This window comes from Etheostoma cragini, chromosome 15, assembly GCF_013103735.1.
Source record: "Etheostoma cragini isolate CJK2018 chromosome 15, CSU_Ecrag_1.0, whole genome shotgun sequence".
In the NCBI taxonomy this organism is placed as follows: Eukaryota; Metazoa; Chordata; class Actinopteri; order Perciformes; family Percidae; genus Etheostoma; species Etheostoma cragini.
The window spans coordinates 7,060,706-7,080,446 of NC_048421.1; positions in this window are offsets into that span (position 1 = coordinate 7,060,706).

The window sequence follows — 19,741 nt, forward strand, 5'->3', positions numbered from 1 at the left end:
GATTTCAATTATACTATTCCCAAAACCTTATTAAGCTATGTTGTTGAAGTTTCTGTACAGCAGGAGAGTAATTGTTTTGGAAAGTGAGACTTGTAGAAATAAAAGACAGCTTTGCAACTGAGTCACGGTTTACAATTCTGTGAGATTTAATTATTCCCTGCAGAGAATAGCCAAGTGGGAAGACAGTTTTCACAGAGTTAACGCAGTAAAAGTGTAACAACACCTTGCAAAATTAAAACAGTAGCATCCCCGTCTTTTATCCTGTTTCCCCTAGAGAAGAAAATGACGTGTTTGAAAACCCAATTAATCTTACCAGACACACAAGCTGGAGCCTCTTACGTATTTCTGCATCTGTCTCTCATGCCTCAAACTTTTCTACCAGTCTTTTATCTCAGTTGAACAAAAACAAAACATATTCCTTCAGATTCCACGGCATTGTCCCTAAGAGGCTCTCCTTCAGGGAGGACACACAAGGAATGAGTTGCATTAAGTCATACAAGCTGAAAAGCATTGTGAATAATTATATGAATAATAATAGCACATAAATATTATGGAAGGACATATGAAATCATGCTTAAATGTAATTTTCCCATTACATTTTCCCCGTTTGATTCTTTACTAATCACTCAAAAATGAAAATTACTTGAAATTTGCGAGGGGATTTAAAACTTTTAGTCCAAGCGAACCACACATCCAGATAAAAGGGAGGATAATGAGAGTTAAATGGATTACACAAATTTGGAATCACACAAATTTTGGAAGCTGAGTCCAAGTTGTAACTGTTCTCAGCGTAAGAGGGCCAATGAAACAATTCAGGAGCATCATCTTCCTGCTACAGGACTTCATTCTGAACCTTACCCAAAATGAACAAAAAGAAAATCCTTTTTTTTATTAGTGGGACAATAAATAGGCCTACCTAAAACAAGGAAAAAGAACACAGAAATCCCTGGAATCACAATCCTCCCCAACTAACCAGGAAAAACAATCCCACCCAGAATTAATCTGGGAGACATCTTGAGCTCTAAGGTCAGTGTTGAGTTGTTTTAGCTGTTGGATGGTGTCAGTGATATTGCCTTCAAGGAATCTACCAGTGGAAGATTGATAAACCCCGGACATTTGTGTAGACATTTACTAATGTTGGTCTCGTCTGACCCCCATCAAATGTTGCTCAGATTCTCATAAGGCAATAGGGAAACTGTCCTATACTGTCAGATTCAGAAAACATTCTACCGTTCGAAGCGCGCACTTGGCTATTACCAAAATACGCATGTGTCCGGTTGGTGAGTGGCAGCAAAGAACTGACCTCCTCCTCCTGTCTCCACATCTTAAAGCACAGTCAGTGCACAAATAGAGTCATTTAGATCTTGCCGGTGTGGTTTTATGGGGGCAGCCTGTTTCTGAGAGTGAGGAAACAAGGAACACACAAAACAAGAATCATTGAAGCCTGTGTCATATGGTATACTATAGTATGATCATTTTATCACTTTATTTGACTTACTATACTTTGACTTTTTTCAACATACCCTGCTATGGCTTTTAATGACTTTTTTCAACATACTATGCCATTACTGTTGTCAACATACTTTAGTTGGTGGCACAGTGGTTCAGTGGTTGGCACCGCCTCCATCTTAGCTTTGATTCCAAATCCAGGCTGACCATTTTTGGTGGAGTTTGCATGTTCTTGAAGACGTGTTTTTTAATATACTATGTTATGACTATATCTCACATAAGAGTTGGTGGCTCAGTGGTTAGTGCTGCTTCAAGTAGGTGCTGCAGACTCTCAAACCTGGTTTGAAGCCCCGTCTGGGCTGGGCCTTTTTTTGTGTAGTTTGCATGTTCTTCCAGACTTTTTCTAGCATACTATACTTGGACTTATTAAGACTTTTTTTGTATAGTATGTTGAAAAGAGTCATTAAAAGGCAAAGACTAGTATGCCAGAAAAAATTCTGGAAAAACATCCAAACTCCACACAAAAAGGCCGAGCATAGTATAGCATGTCGAAAGAAGTGAAAGATGTCATAGTATAGTATGTCATGAAGTCTATAGATAAATATCCTATACTATGCAGGATTTTTTTCCAATATACTATACATTTTATTTTTTTCGATATAGTAAACAGTGACTTTTTCAGAACTTTTTTGACATATTATACAATGACTATTTTTGACATAGTATACTATGACTTTTTTTGACTTTTTCCACATATTATACTATGGTTTGAATACTTAGATACTATGACAAATTTTAACTTTTTCAACATACTATACTTTGACTTTTTCATGATATACTATTCTCTGACTTTTTTCACTTTTTCGACATACGAAAGTCATGACCTTTTCGTGACTTTTTATGTCTTCAGTAAAAACGATAATTACAACTCGGAACCGGTGTATTACGATCTTCACAGATATCTCTGTGAGGTAAACTGCTAGAGATTAAAAGATGGGAGGTTGAGGGTTCAATATACAACATACTTTGACTTTTTTGATCTACAATACCATCAGTTTTTTTGTGACTTTTTGTACTTTTTTCGAGCCACTTTACTATGACTTTTTCTGACTTTTTTGAATTACTATACTATTAATTTTTAAGACTTTGCTTTTTTATTACTTTTTCATCACATACTATACTATGACTTTTATGACATACTACACTATGACTTTTTTCACTTTTTTGACATCTGACTTTTTCTCGATTTCTTTTGGCTTTAGTAATCTGAACGTTAAATACAACTCCGAACCGGAAAATTGAGGGTTTTCAATTAGCTCAGTGAGATAGGCTGCTAGAGATGAAATGAAGATTGAAGATTGAGGGTTTAATTTTTCAACGTACTTTACTAGGACCTTTTTGCACTTTTCCAACATACTGACCTCACTGTTTTGTGACATACTATGCTGTGATGTTTTTATGACTTTTTTGACATAGTATACTATGACGTTTTTTAAGACTTTTTCAATATGCTATACTTTGCCTTTTTATGATTTTTTTCCACATACTATACTTTGACTTTTTTATGACTTCTTTCAACATACTATATTATGACTTTTAATGACATACTTTACTATAACTTTTTTTGGCATACTATACTATGACTTTTAACAATAAATCTCTGTACAAGTGTTTTATAAGTTTCATAGATCAGTGAGATAAGCTGCTAGACGCTAAATGAAGATTGAATGTTGAGGTTTCAGTTCTTCAACATACTATACCATAACTTTTCCATCACATTTTTAATTTTTTTTGACTTTTTTTTCATACTATACTATGACTTCCTATTACTCTTTTTGACATGCTCTAATGTGACTTTTTTGCCCCTTATTTAGATATAAATAATACTACAACTTTTTGATGTACTATGGTATTACTTTTTCATGATTTTTTTAAAAATACTAAACTAAACTATGACATACTATGACTTTTTCCCATCATACTATGCTTTGACTTTTTTTCAACATATTATACCAAGACCTTTTTTGACAAACTACGTCTTTTTGTACTATTTACAAAATATGCTATGACTATGCTATGACTTTTTTTACCGACACACCATACTATGACTTTTTAAGGAATCTTTCTGACATTATATACTATAACTTTTCTCCTCATACTATACAATGACTTCCTGTCACTATTTTTGACATACTGTACTATGACTTTTTTAATCACTTATTTAGATGTAAATAATATTACAACTTTTTTGATATACCACCATAGACCGTTAATATAAATATACGGTCTATGTATACCACACTACTACTTTTTATGTCTTTTTGATATACTACACTTACTTTTTTATGATTTTGCCTTTTTATAATTGTTTTCCACACACTGTACTATGACTTTTTTATAACTTTTTTCAACATACTATATTATGACATATTATGACATATCATGACATACTTTACTATGAATTTTTTTGGCATACTATACTATGACTTTTAACAATAAATACAACTCTGTACAAGTGTTTTTTGAGTTTTATAGATCATTGAGATGAGCTGTTAGCCGTTAAATGAAGATTGAATGTTGAGGTTTCAATTCTTCAACATACTATAACATGACTTTTCCATCACATTTTTGACTTTTTACGACTTTTTTGTCATACTATACTATGACTTCCTATTACTCTTTTTGACATACTCCACTATGACTTTTTTGTCACTTATTTAGATATAAATTAGATTACGACTTTTTGATATACTACACTATTACTTTTTCATGATTTCTTTCAATATACTAAACTAAACTATGACTTTATATGACTTTTTCCCATCATACTATACTATGACTTTTTTTTCCGACACACCATACTATGACTTTTTAAGGAATCTTTCTGACATTCTATACTATAACTGTTTTCCTCATTCTATACAATGACTTCCTGTTACTATTTTTGACATACTGTACTATGATTTTTTTGTCACTTATTTAGATATAAATTATATTACGACTTTTTGATATACAACACTATTACTTTTTCATGATTTTTTTTCAATATACTAAACTAAACTTGACTTTTTATGACTTTTTCCCATCATACTATACTATGACTTTTTTTCAACATATTATACCATGACCTTTTTTGACAAATTACATCTTTTTATACTATTTTAGTCTATGACTGCGCTATGACTTTTTTTTCCGACACACCATACTATGACTTTTTAAGGACTCTTTCTGACATTCTATACTATAACTGTTTTCCTCATACTATACAATGACTTCCTGTTACTATTTTTGACATACTGTACTATGATTTTTTTAATCACTTATTTAGATGTAAATAATACTACGACCTTTTTTATATACCACGCCACACTACTACTTTTTATGACTTTTTGATATACTACACTTACTTTTTTATGACTTTTTTTTACATACAATACTAAGACTAATTTTATATATACATACTATACCATAACTTTCATTTGACTTTTTTTCCACACACTATTTTAGGACTTTTTTCAACATACTGTACTATGACTCTTTTATGACTTTTTAAAAAATATTCTATGTAGTTTTTTATGCCTATTTTTCATCGTACTTGATCAAGCTTAAAAAGATTCTAAATCCTTTATTAATCCCACAAGCGGGAAATTCACACTGTTGCAGCCACAAGGGATAGGAGGCAAAGTACAAGACACGGACAAACAAACATATATATACTGTAAGTTGTCATGGTTTTGTCAAGTTTCTGTTGTGGTGTGTTTCATGTTTTCGTTTTGTTCTTGTACTTCCTGTTTTGTTTTGAAATCCAATGTTTGGTTACATCCTTGGTCACTTGTCTTTCTGCCTTTGTCTGCTTTCCCGTCTGTTTGATTATCATCTCCGCCCCTAATTTGCTTCACTGGTTTGTTTTCAGCTTCCCCTCATTTCAAATTTTAAATACTCACCATTCCCACTTCACCTCTGCCAGATTGTAGTTGTCCCTATGTCACTCTTTCCAGCGTTTTCTTTCGAGTTTGTTACCCCGGTGTTTTGGACTTTAGTCTGTTTCCCGTTTACGTTTCTCATCTGTTCTTATTGTACTTTTGCTTACCTGATTGTTATTGGACTTCTGCCTGCCTTTTGACGACAACTGTCTCCTGCATTGTTCTTTTGACAATAAAAGTACTTACCTTTTATAACCTGTCTGAATCGTGCATTTGGGTCCGCCACTGTACCGTGATATAAGTAAAGAGAATAAATATAAAAACATTTTTACAGTATTGCACAATAACATATTTTTTTAAGGATTATTTTTGGGGAGGGTTCCCTTCATTATGAAAGTGGATAGACATGAAATGGGGAGAGAGATGGGGGATGGCACACAGGTCAGATTCAAACCCTGGCTACTGTAGGACTCAGCCAACATTGGGCGGATACTCTTGCTGGGTGAGCTAGAGGTCACCGACACAGTCAGCGTATGTGTTTTGTCCATGTGGTACGCTGGGAGCAGTGCTGATTGTAGAGTTTGTCTGCAGCAGGCAGTAAAGATCTGCCTCTCCGTGACACAGCCCAGGTGCAGAAGCCTGTCGATGAAGGAGCTGTTCAGTGCTGAAAGAGTGTGCTGCATGTGGTGGAAGCAGTTGTCCATCATGGGGGATAATTTATCCACTATCCTCCTGTCTCCCATCACCTCCATGGCATCAAGTGGGCAACCAACAACAGAGCTGGCCTTCTTAATAAATCTGTCATGTCTTTTCTGGTCTGCCCCCGCAATGTCACTGCCCCACCAGATCACTCCTTGGAGAATGGCTGATGCCACCACAAAGTCATAAAATGTCCTCAGGAGTGCCCCCTGCACCCTAAAATACCTAAGTCTCCTCAGCAGATACAGTCTGCTCTGGCCTGTTATGTATTAAGTGTTGTGGGGTTGTCAGTCCAGTCAGTACAGCCCTGTGTCCTCACAAACTGAGGTTGGTTGGTAAGATGTCCAATATCCATCCAGTGAGGTAGAGGTCTCCCCCGGCACGATCCAACTTGTCCCTCAGGAGCGTTGGCTGAATGATGTTGAAAGCGTTGGAGAAATCACAGAACATGATTCTCACAGTGCTTCCTGCCTTTTCCAGGTGGGAAAGAGATTCCAGCATACAGTGACTATGACTTTTTCCTGGCATACTATACTATGACTCTTTTCGACATACTATACCATTACTTTTTTTTTATATATTGAAACAGGACTTCTATATGACTTTGTTTGACATACCCATTCTATGCCCTTTCAACAAGCTATCCCATGACTTTTCTGTCAAAAACAAATTCAATTTTCTTTAATAAATTATTGGGGTTATAAATCTACACTAATTTAACTAACTATTCTAACTACTTCACATTCTTCTTACGCAATTATGCCAGCAATCCAGTTTGGCGTTTTTCAAGCTTTTCAGCATTCACAAGGATTGTCTGCACAAAATGCATTTTCTAGTTAAACTCAATTCAGCCTAAATTCCCAGTAAGAATCAAGATTTCTTGCTGCATTTAATGTCTCCACCATTGCTGTATATATTCTTTGGATGTAAGAAATTAAGACTATGAGGTGAAAACTCTGGTCCTTGCAACAAGCACGGCAGTATTTTAGATGTGCTTATTTAGGCTACATTTCTATGTGTGTTTTTCCGACTTGTGTGCTGTGTGTGTGCATAAGTACCTCTGTGGACTTGTTTCTTTGGCGCGCACGTGTGTGTGTACTTGCGTGCGTGTGTATAGTCCATTTATGTGTTTCTTTGTTAAGGCCAATATCTTCCTCCCTAGGTTAATGTGAGGAGAGTTCCTATGAGCCTTTGTCTCACATCTCGACAATCTCATATTTATCATTGCAATTAGGTGCTGTGCTGAGCATGTAGACCCACACTGGGGAAGCATTTCTCCTCCCCTGTCTACATAAAAAAGCCTGCTGTGTGTGTGTTAACACGTACGTGTAAGCGAGAAAAAGAAAAAGACTTGGCTGGCTTTGCTGCAAATGGAGTTTTGTGCACTTGTCGGTTGTCAAGTGCTTGCCTGGATCAAGAAGCCACCATGGCTTTCTTTGTTGAAAACGTTGTCTTTTGTCCTTGCAGTGTCTGTACTCATATACAGTGACGATATCGCCATCAGACAGACCTGGCTTAGAGGGCAAACAAAAGACAGGAAAGAGAGAAACAGAGGCAGAGAAACAATGCTGCAGACAAAAGAATGCAAAGAACAGGTGGATAGATGAATGAGGTTGAAACAAAATGGACAATGCACAGGAGAAAGATGCCAAAAACATTTAGGAAAGCATCAGTTAGACAAGTGAAGAAAAGCAGTGTGTGTTGCAAACTCCAATGGCGGATGTAAAAATGTCCATATTTAGCTTTTGAACATATGTTGTAGATTCGTGGGAGCCCAGGAAGTGAAACTGAAGCCAACACTACTTGCACAGGATGTATCCATAGTGAAATTACACTACACCGTCTGCATTGACAAAGACAGGGTATGAGTTAAGGGTACATGGGGTAAAAAAGGGGATCAGGGAAGAGAGCAAAGAGGAGAAAGGTTGAGAGGGATGGGAGTAAAGAAAAAGTGGAGATGAGAGGTGATGAAAGAAATAGTGAGATATAAATCATGTTTCAAAGAAGACTATTAGGAAAAAGGATAGGAAAAATTAAACATGGGTAAGAGAGAGTGCCAGTTCATAGGTTACATAATCTTGGCTCCCTAATTGCATAACAACAACACACACACACACACACACACACACACACAGAGGTCTGCACACAGTAACTGTCGACGTGTAGGTATTTTATTTATTTATTATTGTAAAACAGCTGACCAAAAACCTGTTTTGTTTTGTTTTGTTTTTATTTAGACTTCATCCTGCCTCTCTATGGATCCCTTTTGGATCAATCTTGTATCCCTTCAATGACAACATTTTTGTCTAAAATAAATAGTCAAGTGTCCACATGAACATGGAAAGTGGTTGTGCTTGCTGTAACAATTCCTTTTGTCCAGACTGACTGTGTGGATATCCCTCTATAATGTGCTTCTAATGCAAGTGAAATCCACACTCTGTTTTACTAATGCATTTTTTACACGTGTGGATTTTACCCATCACTGGAAGTAAATTAGGAAGAGATTTCTAAGTCTGTATGAGCAGGAGGTGTGATAACAGCAAAGAAAAAAAACTGTTTCAGTGTTCTTGAGAAATACTTAACATTCATGCAAAACTGTATTCATGCTTGCTTAGTCTAATTAGCATGAGCGAAGGGGTAATTGCATTCAAGTGAGTGGCTACTTTTCAATGTATGTGGCTTTGATGCTTATGTGGAGACAAGGGAGACGAGGTGAGGGCAGATACTAATAGGCAGGGTGAGAATTTATTAAATGATTGGGTATTGAAGATGGAAGATTAATGATGGAGATTTGAACATGAGCCCAGCAGTTTTATTTTTTTTTCTTGTGTTTTCCATCAATGGTCACACTGTTAGGTCAGCTTTCTTGTATCATATCACACTAAAGTGTGTATACATAGGCAGCTCGAGGTACAAGTTCAAATAATTATTGAAAAGTGGTTAGGTTGGAGTATAGCTACCAACATTATGTAACAGAGAAACTGAAGAAAACAGAGGGGAAAAAGTCCCATAGATTGACAGAATTGTTAAAAAAGAAAATATATATTGCCTAAGTCTCACATCTATGTTCTTGGTAACATATGGATCAACAAACAAACCTCAGTGTGATCAAGGAACGTCAAGGACAGCAGGCTATATTTGGTTTGCTGGACATAGATGTGAATAGGTCAATAAGGAGCTGGCATTCAACACAGAGAACATGAGACAAGTAAAGAGACCAGGGTCCGCTGAGTGTTTATCGGAACTCAAATGACTTAATTTGTACAATGATTTTCTTTTCTTGTACTTGCAGTGCCAAACTGCTCAGTTTCACTTATGGGTGTAAACAAGGTGAAAGTGAAATTAATGTTAAACCCAGTCTCACTTTACCCAATTAGGAACAATTGATGTGGGGTGCCTGGACAGCTCAGTTGGTAGAGCAGACGTCCGTATATAGAGGTTTACTCCTCGATGCAGCAGGCATGGGTTTGACTCTGACCTGCTGCCCTTTCCTACGTGTCAGGAGTCGGTATTGAAAGCAACATTAGGAGAGTCAAAAAGGTTTCCAAAGTAAACAGCAAGTAAAAAAAAATAATGTCAAAAACACCTGCAACTGCGAGTTTCAGTGAGGATCTCTCATTGTTAGGCGTAATGACAAAAAGCGATTCAAAGACACCTTTGATTAAAAGAAAATTAAAAGATGAGCTCTGGTAAGCTAGGATGATCTGAAAAAGGTTGTGACTGCAGGTAATTACTTTTCTCAAATTGTTTATTTATTGCTGATGTTGATGGATTTAAAATTTAATAAAGCCAATATGACTTCTGGTAGAAACAATAAATAAGCCTTTGACAAATGTGCTATTGACACACAATAAAGCTGGCTTTACTTTCATTTGAATCCATTAAACTCCAAGTAAAATCCAATTTGGCATTCCAAATGGGCTCATTCTTATCAAGGCATGGCACATTGGCTGAAAGATAGTTTTTGGACAGGTATTTCATTAGTACCTGGTCTCAAATGACACCGTGGGCTAATTAACATGGATTGGTTTTACGACAGCCTGAAATTTGTAGCGTGACCCCATTCCGCTCTCTCAGGGGAGGGTGTATCTTGTCGCAGATCTGTTGTTCTTGTGTATTTATCCTTCCTGTTTTCTGGGAAATGTGATCTCACTTCCATATGTTTGGTATGCAGTTAACTTAAAATGAGTGAAGCAGATGTCCACTCGCTGTTTGCCGCTATGTCATGCATCTAACACTACAGCATGCTTTGTACATACCGCCATGTGTTAATATATGTATAGTGGTTGGATGACCCTGAATTGAATATGACCCTTTGATTTTCAACAGCAACAAGCAGCTTAATATTCTCCCCCTTCTCAAGACCAGTCAGGTGATCTAGCAGTTCACCAATCACCTGAACATGATCTCATTATTCTCACGAGGCTCCAGCTGTAGAAAGGGAGATATTTAGATATAAGAATATCTGTTCTGCAGTTCTTACAGGTTGCAGTGTGGCCCACTCTCTCAGTCATCTAAGGTTTTACATGAATACGTAGATTAAGCATAAATCAATACCACCTTGTTTTAACGGACAAGTCCATGTTGTGTTGAAATATTTAGCAGGAAGATAACTTTTCAGCTAGGATATTAAATCAAACGATGAAGAAACTAAAATGGAATGTATTAAATGTGTTGTGTCACTGAATTAAAGTCTTGTAGTGTTATACAACATTTTTGCTATTAGCTTCCATTCTGAGATGCAGCCAGTGAGAATCACTTATAACCTAATAGAAATGTGTCAGCGCAATCAGCAGGGAGTACTTAGATCAAAATACGACTCACAAAACATTTTCAAAGCCCTGTGATTAGTGTTTGTGTGGAGAGTTTATCTTGATGTCTGAGTGATATTTATATATATTGGCATTAAAGATGTTGTTCTTGGGCCAAAGTGCCTGATAGCTTAAATCCAATGTGATCTGGATCTGTAAAACATGTATTAGTATGAATGTATATTTTGGTGTAGAGCTGCTCAGTGGGCCTGTCCCTCGTTTTAAGGTGAGAGTCAGGTGTTATCAGTCCACACTCACTGTATTTTCTATTTCAGTGCACATCAGTGCAAATGTCAGTACTCATTGATTTCATTCCCCAAAATCACAAGCACACACACTTGGACACACAAGACTTGCAACTCCCATGTACGCACACCCACGGACACAAATACTCCAATTCACATATACTGAATACCTTGATAGCACTTGATAAACTTCACTCTGCTGTTTACATGTATGAAAACACATTTGCTTGCCACTTAGATTATGATTATGTCTGTCATTGGGTTCATGCCACATGTCAATATGCTACAGGATAAGTGGACTAAATGGGCAGGAAACATGTTTACCAGCAAGCTGATGCAAATGAGTGTTTGTGAGTTAATCTGAAAACACCGAACAAAAAGTATTGTGTATTCAGGGAAAACACACAAAACTGAACAGCAATTTACAACCTTGTTGCATATTTGCACCTCTGCTTCTATCTGAGATTTTTTTCGCGTCTCATTTCTTTAGCATCTCCTCCACTCTCCCCCGCCCGTCTTTGTGTCTCTCTCCTTCCCTGTCATCCTTTACGTCAGTGCCGTGGTGTGGTTCATGGGGACAATGGGAACAGGGCAGAGTAAATCCGCCAGGAGGATGCCCTTGCTCAGTGTCCGGCATCGCCTGTGATATCTTTGCTGGGGATGAGCGTGGTGCTGATTTGCATGATTACACAGCATCCGCCAGACAGCCAGCTCCTCATTACTCACCCCCAAACGCACACAGGGTGATTGTGAGAAAGTGAGTGAAGCCAAACACACACACATAAGGCATAAACACCTACACTCAGACAGGCAAGTGCACGCAGAGACTGTATATCAGAGTGATGCCATCTGACACTGTTTGCAGTTGAGCAAGGATGCACATGTACACATGTATTGGCTCAAAGCTTGTGTTTAAGGATGCTAAAATCTTCAGGTATTTCAAAGGCTGTCGCTCTGAAACACATTGTCACTTAGCATAATAGCCTTGTATGTTAAACCTTGCCTATCACTGACTTCACTGTATAATCTCACTGCTGGGCAAGCATAAAAGAGTTTGCTGCTGGCATTGGTGGACAGGTACATGACTGATCTCTGTACAAGGGAAGAGGGGCGATCAATACAGAGCTACTGAAGCCCTGGATCAATGAAAGGCCAAAGGATTCACAATGCAAAGGCCACCTCCCAACACCCTCTCATTTCTTCATGGTGTGAGAGCAGTGCATTAAAGCTTGTAAAATCTAAGAGTGTGTGTGTGTGTGTGTGTACCTGAGAAAGACAAAGTGGGCTTTGCGTGTGGCATCTGCAGAGAAAAATGCCCTTCCTTCTGTCATAAGAGAGTATGAGCATTCACACACGTGCGTTTTTCTGTCTCTGAGTTGCTAAGACAGCCCACCTTTGTGAGCACAGCTTGGATCAATAAATGCTGAGCAGATTTACACACGGCACACTGAGCTGGGAGACTTGAGGTCTACCAGGAATTACAGGTTTGTAGGAGATTTACACCTTTAGGTTACTCAGTGCTAAACATGCCTGTGACATTTCAAAGGAAGAGGGTAGAATCAGGTGGTGCAGGTAGACTAGGCTTGGATTAATATGGCCTAACTTGATCGTTCCAGTGAGGATAATCTTGGGTGCTGTATTAACATACAAATGTCAGGAGAACTAAGAGTTTGCTGAAATTCTGTGTAATTTGAGGTACATTCTGAGGCACAGGAGAGTGTTTATGTATTCACACCATCACATGTACATCTACGTAACATCCCATGTCTGTATGTCCTGACGGAGCCCCGGCCTTCCACGAATGCATGCTTGTCCTTTGAAATCACCAATATCAAGCAGCCGTTCTGCTTTGAAGTCCAACACAAGGCTTTTATGTTGTTATCTTGTTATTTCATTATATTCCCCCGTGCAACGCCATGAAACATCCCGAGGGGTACAACAAATACCCAGGTCATCCATAACACATAGCCGACAATGACTGCAAAAAAGAGGGGATAAAGAAAGGGAAAAAAGGTCCATGTTATGTTTAACTAGTACAAAGGGGAGATTCCAGTTGACCATATACTGTAATGACGAGCCTAATTAATCAAATGCATAATTCATGGGACGGAAAAGTCGGGCTGTGAAAGAGAAGGGTCGGTTAGAGGGAAGACAAAACCGCACAATCAGCACTTTCCTGGAGAGGAGGATGCAGGAGGAAGATAGAGGAAAACACTGGAGTTTGTGTTTGTGTGTGACAAACATGCTGTGTATGTGCTTGACCAACAGAAATGCAATTATGTGCAAAGCATGAGTTTGAATAGTAAAATGAAAGGAGTTGTCACAAGCTTTACTTTGACCTAATATGACAAAATACTCACTCTAAAAAAGCAAACATAGCAAGGTGCAGACCTGTGCGAACTTTAATTCTAATCCAACTCTAATCATGTTTAATTGTCTGTGTCACCTTCGTCAGGGAGGTGTCTGAGGCTTTGCCTATCCATTGAACCGTCCAGTGACTGCTAGAACACCATAGATACTACGTATACTAAACAATATCATCATCCTTTTCTCAATACTTAGTTCATACAAAAACTGAGAGAGATAGAAAGAGAAGCATGGTGCGCGGGGTAAGCTCACCTTGTTGAGCGTGCGCCCCACATACAGAGGCTCAGTCCTTGTCGCAACGGTCACGGGGTCGGTTCTGACCGTGGCTGTCTGCTGCACGTCGTCCCCCCTCTCTCTCTCTCTCTCTCTCTCTCTCTCTCTCTCTCTCTCTCTCTCTCGCTCCCACTTTCCTGACTTAATCTATGAATAAAGGCAATAAAAGAAAAAGAAAAAACGAGAAATCTAAATGACCACTTTAAGGGAAAATATATTTCAATCACCTTTCCAGATTATTCTCTATTGGATACGATCTTTCATCTGTATCCATCAATTGGAGAAACGGTTCAATCTCAAATTTTTCAATAGAAGGCAACAGATTTTTCATTTTTCAACATCATTTGTCTCTTCTACCACTCAACATTTATGAGTACCCTGACTGGTTTTGAAGTCAATCTGCAATTGACCTTAATACTTCCACATTTCAAATTAAAGAAAAAAAAAGATAAAGAAATTTGAGAATAAATATTCAGTAGACTGTAAAAGAAAATGTGTCATTTACATCAAGATGACAAACTGCTAATAAAGGTACTTATTATTAATGAGCATCTTTACGTCTGTAACACATGAGAGTCTGAACGATGTTGCGTCCATATTGATGGAAATGACAACAAACAATGAGTGGGACAATAACCTAGAGAACAATGATCACTAATGACTGACAACGATTTAAAAGAGCGTCATTTATTTGACTTCTAGTGAGTAGCCTTTGGGTGCCACCGTCTAAGATCAATAAGTAAAAATAGAGGACGTTAAAGGGTCTTCTAATGATTCACAGAGCTAAGAAGTTGATTATGCAGGACAAAAAAGGCAAGTTGGGTAACTTTGTTATCTTTGGCTTTAAATAAAAACAGGAGAGAGATTCAAGAGAGCATCCTCTGTAATGATACTCTTTTCCTTGTTTTACATTAGTCGGCCAGGCTTTGGTGGTAATTGTCATTTGTTCTGCTCCAGCTCTCCTCTCAGGGTTTCTCTCCCCTGCTGGCTGTGTGGGGAGACGCAAAGGCAGGTCTGTTAGCTCTGTGTGTGAAATTATTTGCATTTCACCTGGTGCATACAGTATTTCCAGGCGCAGTGCGACTGTTGGTTGTTCTGGTACAAATTAGGCAAGGTCAGCTTGAGCCGTTGCTGTGGAGACAGGGTTACACCAAGGGGTGATTTGGTATGGCTCTGTATCTCACGTGTCGGGGAGTGGATACTTTCGGCACATGAGATACCCACATATCACTGTCAGTTTCTGTTTGCTCTCATGTCACTCATCCACTCCCACAAGTCACTCTTTCTGACTCCTCCTTGAGTTTAACGTTGATCTAAATTTTAAAATTAAGTGATTTGGTGCAGTGAAATTAGTTCTTCTCTCATCATTTTCTGTTAACATGCTCCAAAGTCCTGTCCCTCTGCCTACACTTAATGTAATTCACCTCCTAAAAAAATAATGCAAGTCATCCCGCACAAAATAAGTTCTTGCCCCTGTTTTAGCCTCTTGCCATTCTCTCTGTCCAACTATTCCTTCTTGAGCTTTTAGAGAAGGAGACAGCACAGCAGACGGGCTTGTCCTTACTCCAACACCCACAAAAGAGCTTTGATGCTCAGGTAGGAGGACCGAAAAGTCTCACCGGCTGCCACCCTGGTTCCTGGCTCCAGGTGGCTCATCTGAGGCCAGAACTGCAAACACTGTAGGAACAAAAGAAGGAAAAGAAAAAGAGAGAACATAAAAGAAGAGATAGTCAGAGAGATAGAAAGCTGCTCGGCTGTTATTCGTTGATTCGGAGCCCATTCCTGTGGTGGAGCCATCTGCTGAGGGAAGGAGAAAATGAAGTGCAGTGCAAACATGCACTTGGTGCCATTATTACTATTGAGAGTTTCAATTTTACAGTAGCGCAGGTAAAACCCTGAAGTTGAATGTCTAACCAAACCCAGACAGTATAAACATACAAGACATATAGTCCCTGTACAATGCAATGCAACCTGATAAAGCAGCACTGCAATCTTAGCTTTGTGAAGCTGATAATGTGCAAAGACTGTAGAGATGACTCAACTCTAGGGTACTTCTAGAGGCTTAATTAGTGGTGGTAGTGTACTGAACAGCATTAACCAGTCACATGTATTTTGTTCCCAAACAGAGGGGAACACGGATCACACATAAATACTGCAGGTGTCCATTAAGCTGCCAGTATGCTCCTTCAGAACTGCTGACATTGTGTATCATTAACACCAAATGAAATACAATTATAATGAACCCAGGGAATCAAATCTCAATATAGGATCAAATAAATGATTGAATACGATAACTACTATTATATAACTGCCTTGTAGTAACAATGAACGCACATCCATGTGAGCATAAGAACTGCATGTGTGTTTGTGTACATGTATATAATGTTACTTCCATTGCAATTTGAGCCAGGTTTTGCTTAGAATGTACCTTTGATTCTTTAAAGACGCATTACACTTTTCTGTGAAATATTCCTTTACATACAGCATCTTCACACGAGCACTGACTGACATACTTAGCCTTATGGAAAGCTAGGTAGCTTAGAAATGTATGAAAATACATGTAACTGTATTGTTTGGACAGTATTGTGTCGTAAACCTGCAAAATGAAGGAATAACTACCATGTTAACATGCTCTTAAAGTTAGGCACTACATGTGAATAGGGAATATGTTTTAACTAGTAGATATCACTATTATACTTCCTTAGTTCTTTATCTTTTTAAATATGTGCTAATTTGCACACATTTCCGGAACATAAATCTGAACATAAGATGAAGCCAGATACAAAATAATAATTTCGTTTTGTTGAATTATTATGACATAAGCTGAAAGATAATTATAGACATTTTGCCCAACAAAAAAACCACAGCTTTAAGTCATTAACATGGTAATATTCTTGTTGTGTGGATTGTCCACAGAGGTGGATTTGCAGCCACTGCAAGGTGACATATTGGTGTCTTGCTGCACAAGATAGTGAAGCACTACAACAGTCATTGGATTTAACACGTACTGAACATGATTGATGGTGGGAGTGCTGGGAATTAAAGGTGGCTCCGGGAAAAAAGGCTGATTGGTGCTACGACTGCGTGTGACAGATTGAATTAAGATTAAAAAAACATATGGCATATGTAAAAAATAAACAACTCGGACTTGCAACCATATTAAGCAGTTATGTAGTGTCTTGTAAGGATACCTGTATCACTACATCACCTATAATAACATAAATAAACTTTAAGATTGAATACTAGTGAGCAAGGAGCAATAGGTAGCCTACTAGCTCAGCACAAGTGACAGATGCCTTTAGGGGAAATTATATTCCTAAAGGCAGAAAATGACTGACAGCTGACATAAGCTGTGAGTGTGTGTTGGAGTTTAGATCATTAATCTGACAGCACGCCGACAGCACTGATGAACTGCCTCCTCTGCTGCACAATCTACATGCTGCTCTCCCTCCCGACCTTCACTTGCGATTGACTGTGTGTCCATGTGGAAAAAAAGAGTTAAAGTAGAGAAAAGAGAAGACTATCTGTCTCCATTATCCTTTTTTCACCATGGTTATTTAGCATGACATCGGGCTCTCTCCCCTCATTTCTTGCTCTATCACTTTTTCATTTTCCCTGCCATTTCAGCTCACTATCTTCCTGTTGTTTGTTCCCTCTGTTTTTCCACTGGCTGCAACTCTTACCCTGGGGAAATACGGCTTTCTTAATGACATGTACAGATTGTGTTGCGGAGAGAATGGGGTGTTAATGTTGCCTGAGAGTGAAACTGTTTTAAGTAATTCAATGTTCTCGGGGTTCCTCCCTGCATACTATAACAATATGTCTCAAGAAATACTGTGTCTGCACTGCTGTGGGGCCACTTCCTCACACTTTGGTATTTGGCCTTTCCATTTAAAATAAGTACATACTGCCATCTGCTGTTAAGTGATGCAAATGCTCTCTGGTAAATGAATACCTAAAGCAAGATTCAACATCTTAAAGTGCAATCCTCAGTTCTAAGTCAGTTCATTAGTTCAACTTGCCCCATGAATCCAGCTCCTTACCATGCATATCTGTTGCTGCCCGGTGCCAATCCATCTTTCCAAATGAGCACTGTGTCTGGCTCTCTAACCAGGGCCTTCCCCTCCATGGGTCATTATTCCATATTACAGCTTCAGTCCTAGAAGTCAACGGACCATTGACCATCTGAAGCGCACCTGATTATCTGGTGTTCTGGGACTGGAGGAAGCCTAATTTCGTCATGACTAGTGTATGAGCCAAAAGGCTCAGCCGATGACTCGGCAGAATAGTGAGCAAGGGAGAGACAGAGGTCACAGCTGGCTGGGCCAAACCACCTGCACAATCAAGCATGGGTGTAATTGATGGATAATTTGCTTGCGAAATACACAATCACCAAAAGCTATTTATTTACACTAATTGAACTCTATTGAGACTATTTAAAACTGGAATTTCCCCACTGACAACAGGAATCCTAGTGCAAAACAAAAATGTTGCCAAAGGATGACAAGGAGAGTTTTAATTACAAGCCTTTTCCGTTTAGGAAGATGAGATTGAATAGTTAAAATTTTAAAGTTCACAATTACACTCATAACCTGGTAAGTAGCTTTGGACATAGCTAGGGCAGTAAGGATGATTGTTCAGTTTATTAAACACAGTCAGTCACAACTACTACTGTAAACTGGTCACTTAACAAGTCTTTTTGTTGTTGTTTTTTGTCTTCAATTGGTTATTAATCTGTAACACCATCTGGAGCTCACATAACACCAAGTGGGATAGTACATTTAAGATTTGAAATATATGTGTGGTTTTTCTTTTGCCGTTACTTTAGTCAGTGGTTAAGATGCAGGATGTCGGTTGTAAACCATGCAGTAGCTTTTAATTACACCCAAATGAAGATCAAACCCCTGCTGTCTCCACGGGCACCTGGTTTGGAAGATCAGTTCTAAGGAAACACACCAGGCCTTGTATGTAGGCACACACTAACAACTCATTTTAATGTGAGTAAAAGCTGAATGTAAGTTGAGTGTACCTAAAGTCCAGTAGCACAAGATGTTAATGCTAGTCCCCATTTCTTTCTCCAGTGACTTTTTCAGCAAGAGAGCACTCATGTCAGCGTCGAGGATTTATGCGCAAGAAGCTTCTGCAAGCTGACTAATTAAAATTGAATTAAGACAAATGGCTTTCAGCAAGGAATACACTTTACCTTATGCATCCCGATCTTGCTCGTTAGGTTGGCAGGAACAGGATACTTCCGCAGTGTTTTCTCAATCGATTACAAGAGGAATAAGAAGCTAGCTGGAGGGGCAAATTCTTATTATAATCTATGCATGAATATCCACAGAGTAACATATGCAACAGGATGAAGATATTATACCAGAGTGGCTTCTTGCAGTTCATAAACTGGTTGCTATTTGACAAATTACAGATTAGAGTTTGCATAACTCTGCATAATGATGCGACTGTTGTGCATTTTTTACACTTGAGACCACAAAAGCTTCTTATTAAATGCACATTTAAAAAATGCACAGGTGCTTTATCAATGAACAAAAACCTAAATGGGATAGTCTGTAGTTGTATATCAATACAGTATAATGAGATGGCATACTGCAGCTGTTTTTCTTTTAATGTTTTTTCTTTTAATAATTACCACTCTCTGCCTAGAAACCAAATACATTTAGCAAAACACGTTCCTAACTTTAAAGCTATGTAGTTCCTGTCTCCACCATGAGGAATTCTAAGTAATAACATGACAGCATAAACCTACACAGCAACTTTCTTAAGCCAAGCGGCGTTTTCCCTGTACGCATGTATGTCTGTGCTATATGCACATAGAAGCCGCTGACGTGGTATCGCGAGTCAAAAGCGGCAGTTGAGTTTAGGAAACGTGACACGCGGGTTGGCTTTAGTAAAGAGACTGTTGAGTTTAGGAAACGTGACACGAAAGAATCACAACACGTGGGACACGATCACCACG